Source organism: Petaurus breviceps, unplaced genomic scaffold (assembly GCF_028583685.1).
Source record: "Petaurus breviceps papuanus isolate PSGF00001 unplaced genomic scaffold, PetGlider_PUasm1.0 98, whole genome shotgun sequence".
NCBI classification, from domain to species: domain Eukaryota; kingdom Metazoa; phylum Chordata; class Mammalia; order Diprotodontia; family Petauridae; genus Petaurus; species Petaurus breviceps.
The window spans coordinates 57612698-57628843 of NW_027187460.1; the positions used below are offsets into that span (position 1 = coordinate 57612698).

A 16146-nucleotide genomic window follows, 5' to 3' on the forward strand; every position below is an offset into this window, starting at 1 on the left:
TATGATGTAAGCTATTGGTATAAAATTAATTTCTGCCCATCTTAGTTTTTATAGAAACCTATGCTATTTCATCATGTGTTTTTACTTTGAACCAACTCTAAAAATAAAAACAAAAAATAATCAATGGATACTTGTGACCTGTAATTTTTGAGTATTTACATATCTATAGTATATCTTGAATCCATAGTACTCTATTTGGGGAGATTCTTGTACAAATGAGGATACCCCTAAGTATTATATAAATCAAATTATAAAAAGTTAGTCTGTACTTTGCAAGCTAGTATCTTGACAATCTCTCCTTTCTTCTTCTTTGTATTAAGTCACAGTCCTAGAATAGACAGGCTTTTTTTTTTTTTTAAGCAATTGGGGTTAAGTAACTTGCTCAAGGTTACCCAGCCAGTTATTTCTGGGTGTGGTGCTGAGTGTCTGAGCCCGGGATTCGATCTCCAGGTCCTCCCAACACTGGAACCGGTGCTCTTACTCGCTGAGCCACCTGGCCGCCCCTAAGCAATTGGGGTTAAGGAACTTGCTCAAGGTTACACGGCCAGGTGTTTCTGGGTGGGTGCTAAGTGTCTGAGCCCGGGATTCGATCTCCAGGTCTTCTCAACACTGGAGCCGGTGCTCTTACTTGCTGTGCTACCTGGCCGCCCCTAGACAGGCTTTTTATAGAATTATAGTGTCTCTCAGTTTAAAGGGGCTTCAGAGGTCATCTATTCCAACCCATACCTGAGGAATTCCCTGCAAAATGTCCTCAACAAGTATCCATATAGCCTCTGTTTCAGGTCTCCTTCCCTTGATGGATAGATACCTCTGAAAGCAACCTTTTCCATTTTTGTTGTTGTTTGGTAGTTTTAATCATGTCATCCTCTTTGTGACTCCATTTGGGGTTTTTCTTGCTGGTTTGCTGTTTCCTTTTAAGATTCATTTTACAGATGAGGAAACTGAGGTAAAGTGTTAAGTGACTTGCCTAGGATCACACAACTAGTAAGTGTTTAAGACAGGATTTGAAGTCAGGTCTTTCTGACTCTAAGCCTGACTCTATACTCTGCCCATTCTATTTTTAGACAATTCTATTAGTTTTTCTTTTTAGTTGACCTAAAATCTGCCACTGTGTTAAATTTGATTCACATTTTGCTTATCATTCATTTTTATTCATTAGTTGTAGTTTTGCACTCTAGAGGTAAACAAAACAAACCCCAATATAATTTTAGGTATATCTCTATCATAAACCACTGTCTTCTTTTCTTCAAGCTAAATAGCCATGTATGCTATTATTTTGAGTCAAAATCTGATGTTTAAAAGAAAACTCAGCAGCATTCTAATCTACTCCAAAGTTTCCTAAGAGTCATTCAGTTTTTTGCTTGAAGACATCTAGTAAGATGTGCCCAGTATCTCCTATGGCATCCCATTCCACTTTTGTATGGCTCTATTTGTTGGGAACTTTTTCTTTATACAAAGCCTAAAGGCACTGTACCGTTGTAATTTCTGTCCTGTGCTCTACTTCTACCTTCTAAAACCAAGTAAAATAAATCAAATCCTTTCATATTACAACTCTTCAGATTCGTGAAGACAGCTATGAACATTTCCTTAAGTTTTCTCTTAATATGCCCAGATTATTTTTTAGTTTGGTTTGGTTTGGGTTTTATTTTTAGGGTTTCTCTAACTTGCCCCAGTTTGTTTATTTTATTTTTTTATTATTTTTTTATTTTTGTAATTTTTTTCAAATGCTTTATTAACTTCTGATTTACATCATTCATTTTCGCCAGATTTTGAGTTACAAATTTTCTCCCCATTTTTCCCCTACCCACCGCCCCAAAATAGCAGTCCCTGTTCCAATCTGCTCTCTCCCATATTTTATTTTGACTATTCTGGTGGATCTCTATGCCCCAGTGCCTGTATATCTTATTTCCCAATTACATGTAAAATAGTATTGGTAATAATATATATATATATATATATATTTGAATATTTGATTTTAAAACTTTGAATTCCAGATTCATTCCCTTCCTCCCTTGTCACCCACCCTTACTGGGAAGATAAGCAGTTCAGTATAGATTGTACATGTGTGGCTAATGCAAAACAATAACATAGTAGATATATTGTAAAAGACTGACTATATTTCCCTCCCTCCTATCCCACCTCCAACTTGTTCTATTCTCTACTTTGATCCCGTTCCTTTTGAAAAGTGGGTGCTTCCAACTTCCTTCCTCCCCAGCCTGCCCTCCCTTCCATCATCAACCCTCTCATCCCTTTCCCCACCTACTCTCCTGGAGGGTGAGATACCCTATTTAGTGTGTATTTCATTTCCTCTTCAAGCCAAATTCAATGGGAATAAGGTTGACCCATTCCCTTTTGCCTTCCTGTTCTTCCCCTCCATTGTAACCATTTTCCCTTGCCTCTTCTATATGAGATAGTTTACCCCATTCCATCTCTCCCCATCTCCTCTCATTATATTCCTCTCTCACCTCTTAATTTCACATTTTAAGTATCATCCCTTCCTGTTAAATTGGTCCTGTGCCCTCTATCTATGTATACCTGTAAACATGTATACACACATTCACATATATATTCATATGCACAAATACCCTCATATATAGACATATGTATAATTCTATTCCCTTCAACTACTGAGAAACGTTCTTAAGTTACAATTATTGTTTTTCCATGTAGGAATGTTAATAGTTCAACTTTGAGACTTTGCTTATGATTTCTTTTCCCTGTTTACCTTCTCATGATTCTCTTGCTTCTTGTATATGAATGTCAAATTTTCTATTCAACTTTGTTTTTTTTTTCAGCAAGAATGCTTGAAAGTCCTCTATTCCACTGAATGACCATATTTTCCCCTGAAACATGATACTCAGTTTTGCTGGGTAGGTGACTCTTGGTTTTAATCCCAGCTCCTTTGACCTCTGGAATATCATATTCCAAGCCCTTCCATCCCTCAGTGTAGAAGCTGCCAGATCCTGTGTTATCCTGATTGTGTTTCCACAATATTCAAATTGTTTCTTCTTGGCTGCTTGTAATTTTCTCTCCTTAATATGGGAATTCTGGAACCTGGCTATAACATTCTTAGGAATTTTCTTTTTGGGATATTTTTCAGGAGGTGATCGGTGGATTCCTTCAACCTCTATTTTGGCCTCTGGTTCTAAAATATCAGGGCAGTTTTCTTTGAGAACTTCCTGGAGGATGATTTCTAGGTTCTTATTTTGATCATGGCTTTCAGGTAGTCCAATAATTTTTAAATTATATCTCCTGGATCTATTGTCCAGGTCAGTGGTTTTTCCCATGAGGTATTTCACATTGCCTTCTATTCTTTCATGTGTTTGGATCTGTTTAACAGCACCTTGATTTCTCATAAAGTCATTAGCTTCCATTTTCTACAATCTAATTCTGAAGCAATGATTCTCCTCATTGAGCTTTTGAGATTTTTTTTTCCATCTGGCAAATTAAACTTTTTAAGGATTCTTCTCCTTGTTTCCTTTTTGAGCTTCTTTTGCCATTTGAGTTAGTCTATTTTTTAAGGGGTTATTTTCCTCAGTCAGACTGTTAACTCTCATTTTGTAATTTTCTTGCATTGTTCTCATTTCTCTTCCCAATTTTTCCTCCACTTCTCTTATCTGCTTCTTAAGGTCCTCTATGGCCTGTATGTAACCAGCTCATATTTTCCTTTGAAGCTTCTGGTGCAGGAGTTCTGACTTCACTGTCTTCCTCCTGTTCCATGCTTTGCTCCTTTTTGTCCCCAAAATAGGAGTCTAATGTTGGAATCTTCTGTCTACTTTGTTTCCTTTGCCTGGTCATGTCACCCCTCAGTTACTTGACCCCTGGGCTTTTTGCCACAGTAGGACTCTACCACCAGACAGGGGAGCTTTCATCCCAAACACTGGGGTTTTCTCAGCTGCCGGAGGTATTAGTTGGGTTCCCACCCTGAGGTCTAATGCTCTGGCAAGCTGGACACACACCCCAGAACCTCCACCCTAGGCTGCAATCCAGATACAAGAAGGTTAAAGCAAGAGTGTTTAACCCTCAGACTGGTGCTTAGTCCCCCTACACTATGCAGGCCAAGAGCTGAAGCTGCCATGTGGCGCTAGCTGACTGTGCTGGCCTCTTAGCGGCTTCTCACGGTCCCAAAGTCTAGACTGCACTGATCTCTCACTTTGTCCTTTGCATCTATGTGTTGATAAATCTGGAAACGGCCTCAGCTGCTGCTGATCTGGAGTCCCTCTGGCTGGCAGCTGGTCAGGCCTGCCCTAGGGCTAAAGCCTTGGCGGGGAGGCATGGGGTTGGGCTTGGCTCCCAGAGCACTGTGCTGGCTGGCGCACTGTGCTGGCTGATTCCTGCCAGCCTGCCATGCTGTGCTTAGCGGGAGGTTAGCTTCTCAGTGTCATTTTGTGGGTTCTGCAGCTCCAAAGTTTGTTTAGACTCCCCTTTTGACATGGATTGGGGAAGGTTGAAGCTGGAGCAGCAGAGAAGTCCTGCTTCTACTCCTCCATCTTGACTCCGCCACCCACTTCCCCCAGTTTATTAAATTACTAGTTTTAGTTTTAAACATTCACTTCCATAAGTTTTAAATTTTCTCCCCCCCCCCACTTCTCCCTTCCCAAGATGACTTGCAGTCTCATATGGGCTCTACACATACATTCCTATTAAACACATTTTCTCATTAGTCATGTTACAAAGAAGAATTATAATGAATGGAAATAATAATTTCTCATAATAATTTCCAATAATAATGGGAAATAAAACAAAACACAAAAGAAAACAGTCTGCTACATTCTGCGTTCCAACTCCATAGTGCTTTCTCTTGATGTGGCTGGCATTTTCCATCATGTGTTTTTTGGAATTGTTTTAGGTCTTTGCATTACTGAGAAGGGCTAAGTCTATCAAAATCAGTCCTCACACAGTATAGCTGTTAATGTATACAATGTGCTCTTGGTTTTGCTCCCCTTACTCAACATCAGTTAATATAAATCTTTTCAGGTTTCTCTGAAGTTCATCTGTTCATCATTTCTTATAGTATTGTAGTATTCCATTACATTCATAAACCACAGCCTGTTTAGCCATTCCCTAATTGATGGGTGTTTCCTCAATTTCCAATTCTTGGCCACCACAAAAAGAGCTTCTATAAATATTTTTGTACATGTGGGTCCTTTTCCCATTTTTATGATCTCCTTGAGATTCAACCCTAGAAGTGATATTGCTAGGTCAAAGGATATGCACATTTTTATATCCCTTTGGGATAGTTCCAAATTGCTCTCCAGAATGGTTGGATCAATTCACAGTTCTACCAAAAATGAATCAGTTTTCCAACATTCTCACATCCTCTCCAACATTTATCATTTTCCTATTTTGCCATGTAAGCCAATCTTATAGGTGAGATGTGGTACCTCAGAGTTGTTTTGATTTGTATCTCTCTAATTAATAGTGATTTGGAGGTTTTTTTTTTCATGTCTATATATATTTTAACTTCTTCCTCTGAAAACTGTTAATATCCTTTGATCATTTCTCAATTGGGAAATGACTTGAATTCATGTAAATTTGCCTCAATTCTATATATATTTTAGAATTGAGGCCTTTAATTAGAGACACTGGTTGTTAAAATTCACAGTTTTCTGCTTCCCATCTAATCTTAGTTGCATTGGCTTTGTTTGTGCAAAAACTTTTGAATTTAATGTAATCAAAGTTATCTTTTTTGCATTTCATAATATTCTCTATCTCTTATTTGGTCATAAATTCCTCCATTCTCCATAAAACTGACAGATAAACTATTCCTTGCTCCCCTAATTTGTTTATAGTATTAGTCTTTGTACCTAAAATGTAGATCCATTTGGACTCTATTTTGGTATACAGTGTCAGACGTTGGTCTATACCCAGTTTCTGTCATATTATTTTCCAGTTTTCCCAGCAATTTTTGTCATATACTGAGTTCTTATCCCAGAAGCTGGGGTCTTTGGGTTTATCAAATAGTAGATTGGTATAATCATTGAATACTGTTGTCTTGTGTCCCTAAACTATTCCACTGATCTACCCCCCTATTTCTTAGCCAGTACGAAGTGGTTTTAATGATTAATATGCCCAGATTCTTAAAAGTAATATTCATTTGGCATATACTCAAGACCCTTTACTCTCTGGTCACCCAATTCTAGATACTTTCTAAGTGTCCCCCTTAAAATTGTGTGCCCAAATGAAGCACAGTAATCTAGCTATGGCTGAAGAAAGCAGAATTCATCATCTCCCATCATCATACTCAATATCCTGATCATTCTTACCTGGACGTAGTACATACAGCCTTTCAGTGTCTTTCAAAATGTGTTACCCCAAACTAAGCATAACACTTAAGTTGTGATATATGACAGAGAAAAGCATGATGATAAATTGCCTTGTTTTGGATGCTATCATTTTTTTTTAATTTGAGTCTAACAATACACTAACTTTTGGGGGAGCCTTGTCACATTGATAAGTCATGTTGATTCGACAGTTCATTAAAACTTCCAGACCATTTTCACTTCAGCAAAATATGTACAGGTTAACAGGGTTTTTTATTTTTATCTAAATCTAGAACTTTACCTTTATCACTATTAAATCCATCTTATTAGATTTGCCTCTTCTACTCTTTTGGGTTAATTTTGGGTAGGGATCCTATAATCTATAAATTTAATAAATATGCTTTATTTTATAAATTTTAAAATTTATATTTATAAAATACATAAATTATCAATTAATTTGATTTTAAAAAATAAAACCAAATATTAATATCAAAGATGAAAAAGGTGAATGCACCAGCTGTGAAAATGAAATTACACAATTACTAGAAATTTTGACCAATTATGTCATTAAAACTAACAATCTAAATGAAATGAATTAATATTTTACAAAATATACAAAATATACAAATATATATGCTGAGATTAACAGAAGAGGAAATAGAATACTTAAATGATCCTATCTTAGAAAAAAAATGAACCAGCCATATAAATGTCTTACCTAAGAAAAAAATCCCAGGCACAGATGGATTCACAAGTGAATTCTACCAAACATTTAAGAACAGTTAATCCCAATACTATAGAAGCTATTTGAAAAAATAGTAAAGAAGTCCTACCAAAATCATTTTATGACACAAACATGATTTTGATACCTAAACCAAGGAGAGCAAAAACAGAGGAAAAAACTTTAAACCCATTTCTTTAATTGATGGCAATGCAAAGTTGTATATAAAACACAACCAAGGAGATTACAGCAATCTCTCACAAAGATCACAGACAATCACCAGGTGGGATTTATACAAGAGATGCAGGGATGGTTCAATAGCACAAAAGCTATTAGTATGATTAACCATATCAATAACAAAAATCATTTGATTAAATCAATAAATGCAGAAAAAGTCTTTGGTGAATGCAATACATATTCCTATTAACAACACTAGAAAGCATTGGAATCAATAGAGCCTTTCTTAAAGTGATAATTAGTATCTATAAAAATCAAGAGAAAGCATTATCTATAATTGGGATAAATATAAAGCCTTCCTGACAAAATCAGGAATGAAGCAAGGCTGTCCATTATTACCACTATTATTCAATATTGTGCTAGAAATGCTAGTAGCTATAGCAATAAGACAAAAAAAGTGATGAAGTGAATAAAAGTAGGTAATGAGGAAACAAAACTATCACTCTTTGCAGATGATATGATGGTATACTTAGAAAACCCTAGAGAATCAATGACAAAAAACTAGTTAAAACAATTAACAACTTCAGCAAAATTTCAGGATTTAGAATAAACCCACAGAAATCATCAGCATTTTGATATTACTAGCAAAAAATAAACCAGCATGAAGATACAGAAAGAGAAAATGTATGTACAATATAACTGCAGACAATGGAAAATGCTTAGGATTCTACCTGCCAAGATAAATCCAGGGATTATATTAACAAAATTTAAAAAAAATTTCATATTAATAAAGACATCTAAACAACTGGAGAAATATAAATTGTTCGTGGGTAGACTCTGGAAATGTCACAAAAATGACAATTCTACCTAAGTTAATTTCCTCATTCAGTATCAAACCAAACAAAAGAGTTGTTTTATAATCCTAGAAAAAAATATAACAGAATTCATCTGCAAGAACAAAATGTCAAGAATATCAAGGGAATTAATGAAAAACTGTGAAGGAAAGCAACCTAGCAGTTTCAGATTTCAAATTATATTACAATGTGGTAATCATCAAAACAATCTAGTATTGCCTAAAATAAAATAGAATGATGGATCAGGGGAATAGATTAGGTAGACAAATTACTACACAGTAGTAAAAGATCATAGTAATCAAGTGTTTGATAAACCCAAAGATCTAAGCTTTGAAGGTAAGAATTCAACATTTGGCAAAAATTGCTGGGAAAATTGAAAAGCAATTTGGCAGAAACTAGGCATAGATCAATATTGTATACCAAGATAAGGTCAAAATGGATAAATGATATGGACATAAAGGATAATATAAGAAAATTAGGGAAAACTTGGAAAAAGGTACCTTTCAGATCTATGGATAAGGGAAGAGTTTATGACCAAACAGGAGAAAGGGAATTACAGGAAGTAAGATAAATGATTTTGATTACATGTAATTAAAAAAGCTTTTCCACAAATGAAACTGATGCATAAGTCAGAAGGAAAACAGGAAACTGGGGTGGGGGGTAGGGAGAGAGGATTTTACAGCAAGTTTTTCTGATAATAGGTCTCATTTCTCAAATATATATGGAATTGAGCCACATATGTAGGAAGAGGAGCCAGTGTCTAGATGATAAATGGTCAACAGATATGAACAGGCAGTTTTCAGAAAAAATCAAAGCTATCAGCAATAGTCACATAAAAATGCTCTAAAATACTACTCATTAGAGAAGTGCAAATTAAAACGATTGAGATGCCACCTCATACCTATCAGATTGACTAACATAACAACAGGAATATGACATGGGCTAGAGGGGATGAGGTAAAAATAAGTGCATTAATGAACTATTGGTGGAGTAGTGCCAACCATTCTGGAGAAGAATTTGGAACTGTACCCAAAGGGTTATAAAACTGTGCATATCCTTTGATCCACCAATACCACTACTAGGTCTGTATCCCAAAGAAATTAAAGAGAAATGAATAGGACCTATATGTGCAAAAATATTTATGACAGATCTTTTTGTGGGCGGCAAAGAATTAGAAATTGAGGAATTGCTCATCACTTGGGGAATAGATGAATAAGTTGTGGCATGTGATTGTGATCGAGTACTATTGTTACAAGAAATGAAGAGGGGGTAGTTTCAGAAAAACATGATAAGACCTATATGAACTGATGCAAAGTGAAATGAGAGATAATGATGCACAATAACAATGTTGTCATGATGATCAACTATAAAAGACTTTTCTATTCGTACAATACAATGACCCAAGATAATTCCAAAGGACTCATGATGAAAAATGCTATTCACCTCCAAAAAGAGAACTGATGGACTCTGCATATTGAAATATAATTTTCTTAACTTATTTTGCTTTGTTTTGCAATATCACTAATATGGAAATGTTTTGCATGATTCATGTGTAAAATTGATATATTGCTTACTTTTTCAGTTGGTGGGGGAGGGATTGGTGAGAGAGAGAATTTGAAACTCAAAATTTAGGAAGAATGTTAAAAATTTTAAATTTTTTAAAAATTATACCCAAGTGCTACTGTATTCCACATTCATTTCTTTTATTAGTAACAATTTTTAAAAGTTAAAATATAGTGGTTTATATCCACTTCAATCAAATGTATTAGTCAAAACTATTTTGAAGAATAAACCTGTCCAGTAAGAAAGTAGAGTCACTAATTTTCTGTTGGTAAAGCTAAAAATTGGTCTTTTTGGAAAACAACTTAGAATTATGCGAGAAAAGTCAATTAACTATTCATAGCCTATGACCTAGAGATACCAGTTCTGGGCATAAAGGGGATCAGATTTTTTTCTTTTTTTTTTTTCTTTTTGAAGGGGGGAAGGCAGGGCAATTGGGTTTAAGTGACTTGCCCAAGGTCACATGGCTAGTAAGTGTTAAGTGTCTGAGGCTGCATTTGAACTCAGATCCTCCTAACTCCAGGGTTGGTGCTCTATTCACTACACCACTTATCCACCCCCAGATTTTTTTTTTAAAGAAAGGTCCATATATATATTAAAAATATTTAGAATTGCTACTATAGTTATACAATGATCTTACTATGATCCTTTGTCAAGGCATGAAGTTTACTCTGGTTTCTCTAATACTTGTCAGCAAGTATATATGTTCTAGCAAGGTACTATCAAGCTGAAAAGGCCTTCCAGCTTAAACCTACATACTGCTTTCTGCCCAAGACCAGTCTAGTTAACTAGCCCAGCCTAGCTAATTATGGGCAGGTTCATCACCAGTAGTTGAGCCAAGACATGATGAATTCTTTAACCATATCAGCAGCCCATAAGTATAACATTTAATAACATAATCCTCCTTTTATATTTCATTCTCTCTATCATCCTTCAGTTTGGAAGAGGAAATGCAGGGTGTGTTTGAATGAGTGTGTGTGTGTGTGTGCATGCATTTACCCTCTTTACATGATATTTATCTTCCCACACATATGCCACAATTCCCAGCAGGCTATCTTGTTAACAAGCATAGTCCTGAGTCTGATAATAGTCTGTAAGTTCAGAGCAGGATTTTAACAATTTATATAAGAGAACCTGGAAATATTTATCTATTTCAATTATCTAGATGACTATTATTTACTGTACCTGTTATTTAGAAGGAAGAAAAGGGACATTAAATCTCTACCTGACTGGATTTCCACAAACAATATATCAGCTTCAAATGATTTTGATTTCATCCCTGTGGGTATTCCCTTTATCTTTATTCTATGCCTTTATTAAATGATTTCAGGACCAAAACCCAAAAAATGGCATCATCCCATGGCCACCTTCCTGTTGATCAGCTTTTTGAAAATTAATAAATCTAGTCCTTCCATAGAAGTTCTCTCCTAATAGTTACCCTGAAGTGGTGTTGTTTAGCTAGTTTCTAACATGGTTTGGAATAATTGAAAATCATACATTTTTAACAGATTCTCTCTCTCTGTCTCTGTCTCTCTCCCCCTCCTTCTCTCCCTTCCTACCTCCCTCACTCTCGCTCTCCCTCAACCTCCCCCTCTCCTCTTTCCTGTCCCTCTCTCCCTACCTTTATCAAAGAGAGGTTACAGACAGCATGATATAGCACAGAGTTTGTTTAGAGAGTCAGAAGACAGAGAGCTAGCTGTGTGGTCCTGGACAATTCATTTAACTTTTCAGTATCCCAAGGCAATTCCCTAAATCTATACATTGCAAAGAAAATGCCAGTTTGCACTGGTAGAGGGAGTTTCCTCATTAGGAATCCACTATACCAGTGAAATAATAGAATCACAGAATTTGAAATTGTAAGGGACCTCATCAAGTATCTATTTTAACCCATATACAGAAAGACTCTCCATGTTAACAGTATAGACAAATGGTCTCAGGGTCTCTGCTTTAAAAATCTGTAAGAAGGAAGGATCCCTCCACCTCAAGAGGCAGCCCATTTCACTTTTGGACATATCAAATTCTTTTAAAGTTTTTTCTGACATCAAACCTATATTTGCTATTGTCCCTGGTTCTGTCATGTGACATAAACAGAAATCAAATCCCTTTATCATGTAACAGCTTAAAGACAGCTAATATGTCCACCCCAAGTGCTCTCTTCTGCAGCTTAATCCTGCCCACTTTCTTTAATCAGTCCTCACTTTATACATGACTCAGGGCAAGACCCAGTTCAAGTATCACCTTGGACAAGAGGTCCTCTTACCTCCATCTTAGTGACTTTGTTGTGAAATTACCTGCTATTTTACTGTATTAATATCTTATATGCATGTACATATGTAGCTTTTGTGCATATTTTCTCCCCAGTAGAATATGAGTTCCTTGAGGACAGAGATGACATTTTTGCTTTCTTTATATCCCTAGTACTGAGCATAGTTCCTGGCACCTAGTAGTATTTAGTAAATACTTATGGAGGACTGACTGGTTACCCTCATTTGTACTTCAGTCTAGATTATCAATGTCTTTCCCAAATGTTGGTACCAAAAACTGAACATAATAATTCAGATAAAGTCTAATTAGAGCATAGTAGAGTGAAATTGTTACCTCCCTATTTCTAGAAGCTGTGCCCCTCCTAATGCAGCTCATGTTTAGTAATAATAATGACAGCAATAATAGCTTTCATTTATATTTTGCCTACCGTGTTCCAGACACTGTGCTGTTCTTTATTACCTCATTTTTATCCTCACAACAACCCTGGGAGGCAAGTGCTATTATCATCCCCATTTTATAGTCAAGGAAACTGAAGCCAAGGTTAAGCAACTTGCCCAAAGTCACAGATCTAGTTTCTAAGGGTGGATTTGAATTCAGGTCTTCCTGACTCCATGCCCAGTGATCTGTCTCCTGTGTCACCTCATTCCTATATCACACTATTCATATTGAACTTACAGTCACTAAAACTTACTTCTTTTTCAGAAGATAGTGCTGTCCAGTTTTGCTCCCCATATTTTATATTTGTGAATCTGATTTTACATTTATCCCTACTGAATTTTATCTCATTAGATTCATCCCAATGCACTACTAGCCTTTCAGGATCCTTTTGGCTCCTGATTATACTATATAATGTGTTAGTTAACTCTTCCCAGCTCTCTCAGGTTTAGTCCCATCCCAAAAAGTGAGAACAGAGTGAGTATTCCCTTATGCTTTTGCTGCTTGAAGTATCCTTTTTATCTTTCTATGAAGGAAAACAAAATCTCCAGTCTGGACAAGTAATTCTGGATGATCAATAGCTCAGTCACCTCATCTATGAAAATGTGTGGTATGTACTTATTGAATTTATATAATTAATAATGACCTCCTGTGATTCTGATTATTCAGAGGATTATTTGACAATATGCAACCTTGTGGTGAGGTGTTGATACTTTTCTATTTACAAAAACTACCAAGTTGGGGCAGCAGGTAGCACAGCGAGTAAGAGCACTGGCCCCAGAGTTGGGACAACCTGGGATCGAATCCGGGCTCAGACACTTAGCACCCACCCAGAAACACCTGGCCGTGTAACTTTGAGCAAGTTACTTAACCCCAATTGCTTAGGGGTGGCCAGGTGGCACAATGAGTAAGAGCACTGGCCCCAGAGTCAGGATGACCTGGGATCAAATCCAGGCTCTGATATTTAGCACCACACCCAGAAATAAATGGCCGTGTAACCTTGAGCAAGTTACTTAACCCCGATTGCTTAACAAAAAAAGTTGCCAAGTGTTACCACAGGCATGCACTGCCAAAGATAAACAAATAGCCCATGTAGTTTTGAGAACTTGAATTTCATTGTAAACTATGAAGAACCTGAAAATCCCTCTAAAAATCCCCAAAATCTTGTTATGTCATTTTAATTTGATGAGCTCTAATGAGGATGAACATTCTTCCCCTCAAAAGAGTCCATTTCTCTTTTGGATAGTGCTAATTGTAAGCAAGATTTTCCCGCCTATTTCAAGCCTAAGTCTGCATTCCTACAACTTTCACACATTGTTCTTATAGTAATTTTATTACCTGGAGAGAAGCAGAATAAATCTTATTCTCCTTTAACATGAAAATCATTCACATACTTGAAGGCAGACACCCTATCTCCTCTGCCAAGTCTTCTCTTCTCCTGGATAAATAACTGAAGTTCCATTTTCACTGCCTTTTACATTTTCTTTTTATTTCTATGGGTTTTTTTTTAACAGTACCTTCAATTCCAAGTGTATCCTTCTCTCTGTCCTCTATCCATCAAGGCCTATCTTATAACAACTGAAACAGCCTTTCCCTTTTCTGCGCTGCTGCTGCAGCCACGAGTATGCTCAGGCTTCAGAAGAGACTTGCCTCTAGTGTCCTTCGATGTGGAAAGAAGAAGGTATGGCTTGACCCCAATGAGACCAATGAAATTGCCAATGCCAATTCCCGCCAGCAGATCCAGAAGCTGATTAAAGATGGGCTTATCATCCGGAAGCCCGTTACTGTGCACTCTCCTGCCAGATGCCGAAAAAATACTCTGGCTCGAAGGAAGGGCAGGCACATGGGTATTGGTAAGAGAAAGGGTACTGCCAAAGCTCGTATGCCTGAGAAGATGACCTGGATGAGGTGAATGAGGATTCTTCACCGTCTGCTTCGAAGATACCGTGAATCCAAAAAGATTGACCGCCACATGTACCACAGCCTGTACTTGAAGGTGAAGGGAAATGTGTTCAAGAACAAACAAATCCTGATGGAGCACATTCATAAAGTAAAGGCAGACAAGGCCCGGAAGAAGTTCTTGGCTGACCAGGCTGCAACTCAAAGGTCTAAGACTAAAGAAGCACGAAAGCGTCGGGAAGAGCGTCTGTAGGCTAAGAAAGAGGAGATAGATCATCAAGACTTTGTCCAAAGAGGAGACTAAAAAATGATCCTCCCCTATCTCCTCTGTACATAGTACCCTTCTATTTGGCATATGCAATAAAAATGGACAACTGTCAAAAAAAAAAAACCAAACAAACAACTGAAACAACAACAAAGAAGAAAAATCAGCTAAGCAGAGCTAATTAATACATCAACTGAATCTAACAGTATATGCAGTTTTCCTAGGCCATCATCTATCTAGTAAAAGAATGGAGGTACATTTTCTCATCTCTTCTTTGAGAACAAGTTTGTTAGTTATATTTCAAGAGAGCAATTATATTATTAAAACTATTGTGAAAACTTTATTGGAGAAATAACTGATTTATTTATTCTTAGGGCATATATATCCTATACTAATTATGGGGACACAGAATTTGCTCTACTTATTTGGTTTATCCAGGAAGAACATATGTTGACTCTCCTTTCTTTGAACCTCTTAACCATATTGTCTTTTGTCATCTAGTGCAGGTATCAAGAAGTAAGAGAGGGAAATGGGTTGGTAGTATTAGATAACAATCCAAGTATCTTTGTTACAAAAGGTTTTGTTTTTCTTGTCCCCCCTCTTCCCCCATGGGGGGTGAGAAAAAACAATTTTGTTAATTGAAAAAACATTTTTTAAATTACATAGTATCCTATCCTCAGAGTTTTGTAAAACTTAAAATACTTCCTTGTAAAGGAAGAAAATATTAAGTGTTACAATAAAACTAGAAGAAATCATTGAGATCACATGCTTATAGGATTGTACAATTAGTAGGAAGAGACTTTAAAGACCATCTGGTCCAGTCCCTCACTTTTAAGATGAGGTTACATAACTTGCCTCATATAATACAGCTAACTCATATGAGAGTGGGGATTTGCCCCTAGGTTACCCTGACTTAAGGTTTAGCAGTCTATCTACTATACAGTGCTGCCTTTCTAGAGCATCTAAGGCCAGCTTTTTAAGTCTAACCCTGAATCACCTTCACTATTTACTTTTCCAGCTCTTATTCCTAAACTATAAAACTATGGATATTTAAACTATAAATATGTACATCTATATAAACATATTTAAATAATAAATAATTTAATTTAAATGTTAGATATTTAGATAATTTATTTAACAAATATATAATATAAAGTTAATACTATAGAGATTTCCAGACCACCATACAAACTAGATTTATTACAAATTAATTTCATCTAATATAGATTTATCCTCCACAATAATCCTTTTGCTCTTTCAGGACTGATTTTCTGGGTTCTCCTTGGTAGTTATTACAAACTTCTCCTCTCCTTAACACCCCAGTGATACCTCCACTAATTTCTCAAAGGTAGCTAGGTGGCCCAGTGGATAGAAAAGTTGGCCTAGGGTCAAGACCTGAATTCAGATCCAGCCTCAGACATTACAAGCTGTGACCCCAGACAAATCACAGCCTCTTTTTGCCTCAGTTTCCTCAAATCTAAAATGGGAGTGATAATAGCACCTACCTCACAGTGTTATTGTGAGGATCAAATGAAATAACATTTGTAAAGTGATCAGCACAATGTCTGGCACATAGTAGGTGCTATATAAACACATTCCCTTCCTTTCTCAGTAGAATCATATACCTTTTATTTTACTGTGAAACCATCTATTTTATTTATTTAAATAAAGAAGCCATCTGTTAGATGGCTTCAAATATCTCCTATT

General features: G+C 36.4%; 1 protein-coding gene and 1 pseudogene across 2 annotated transcripts in view; one reads left to right on the top strand and one right to left on the bottom strand.

Annotated features, from left to right (window-relative positions):
• RIMS2 (regulating synaptic membrane exocytosis 2) overlaps positions 1–16146 on the bottom strand; it is a 574369-nt gene that overhangs the window by 444116 nt on the left and 114107 nt on the right. The gene's annotated exons all lie outside the window — the stretch shown is intronic.
• On the top strand, positions 13848–14541 carry LOC138156122 (large ribosomal subunit protein eL19-like; annotated as a pseudogene).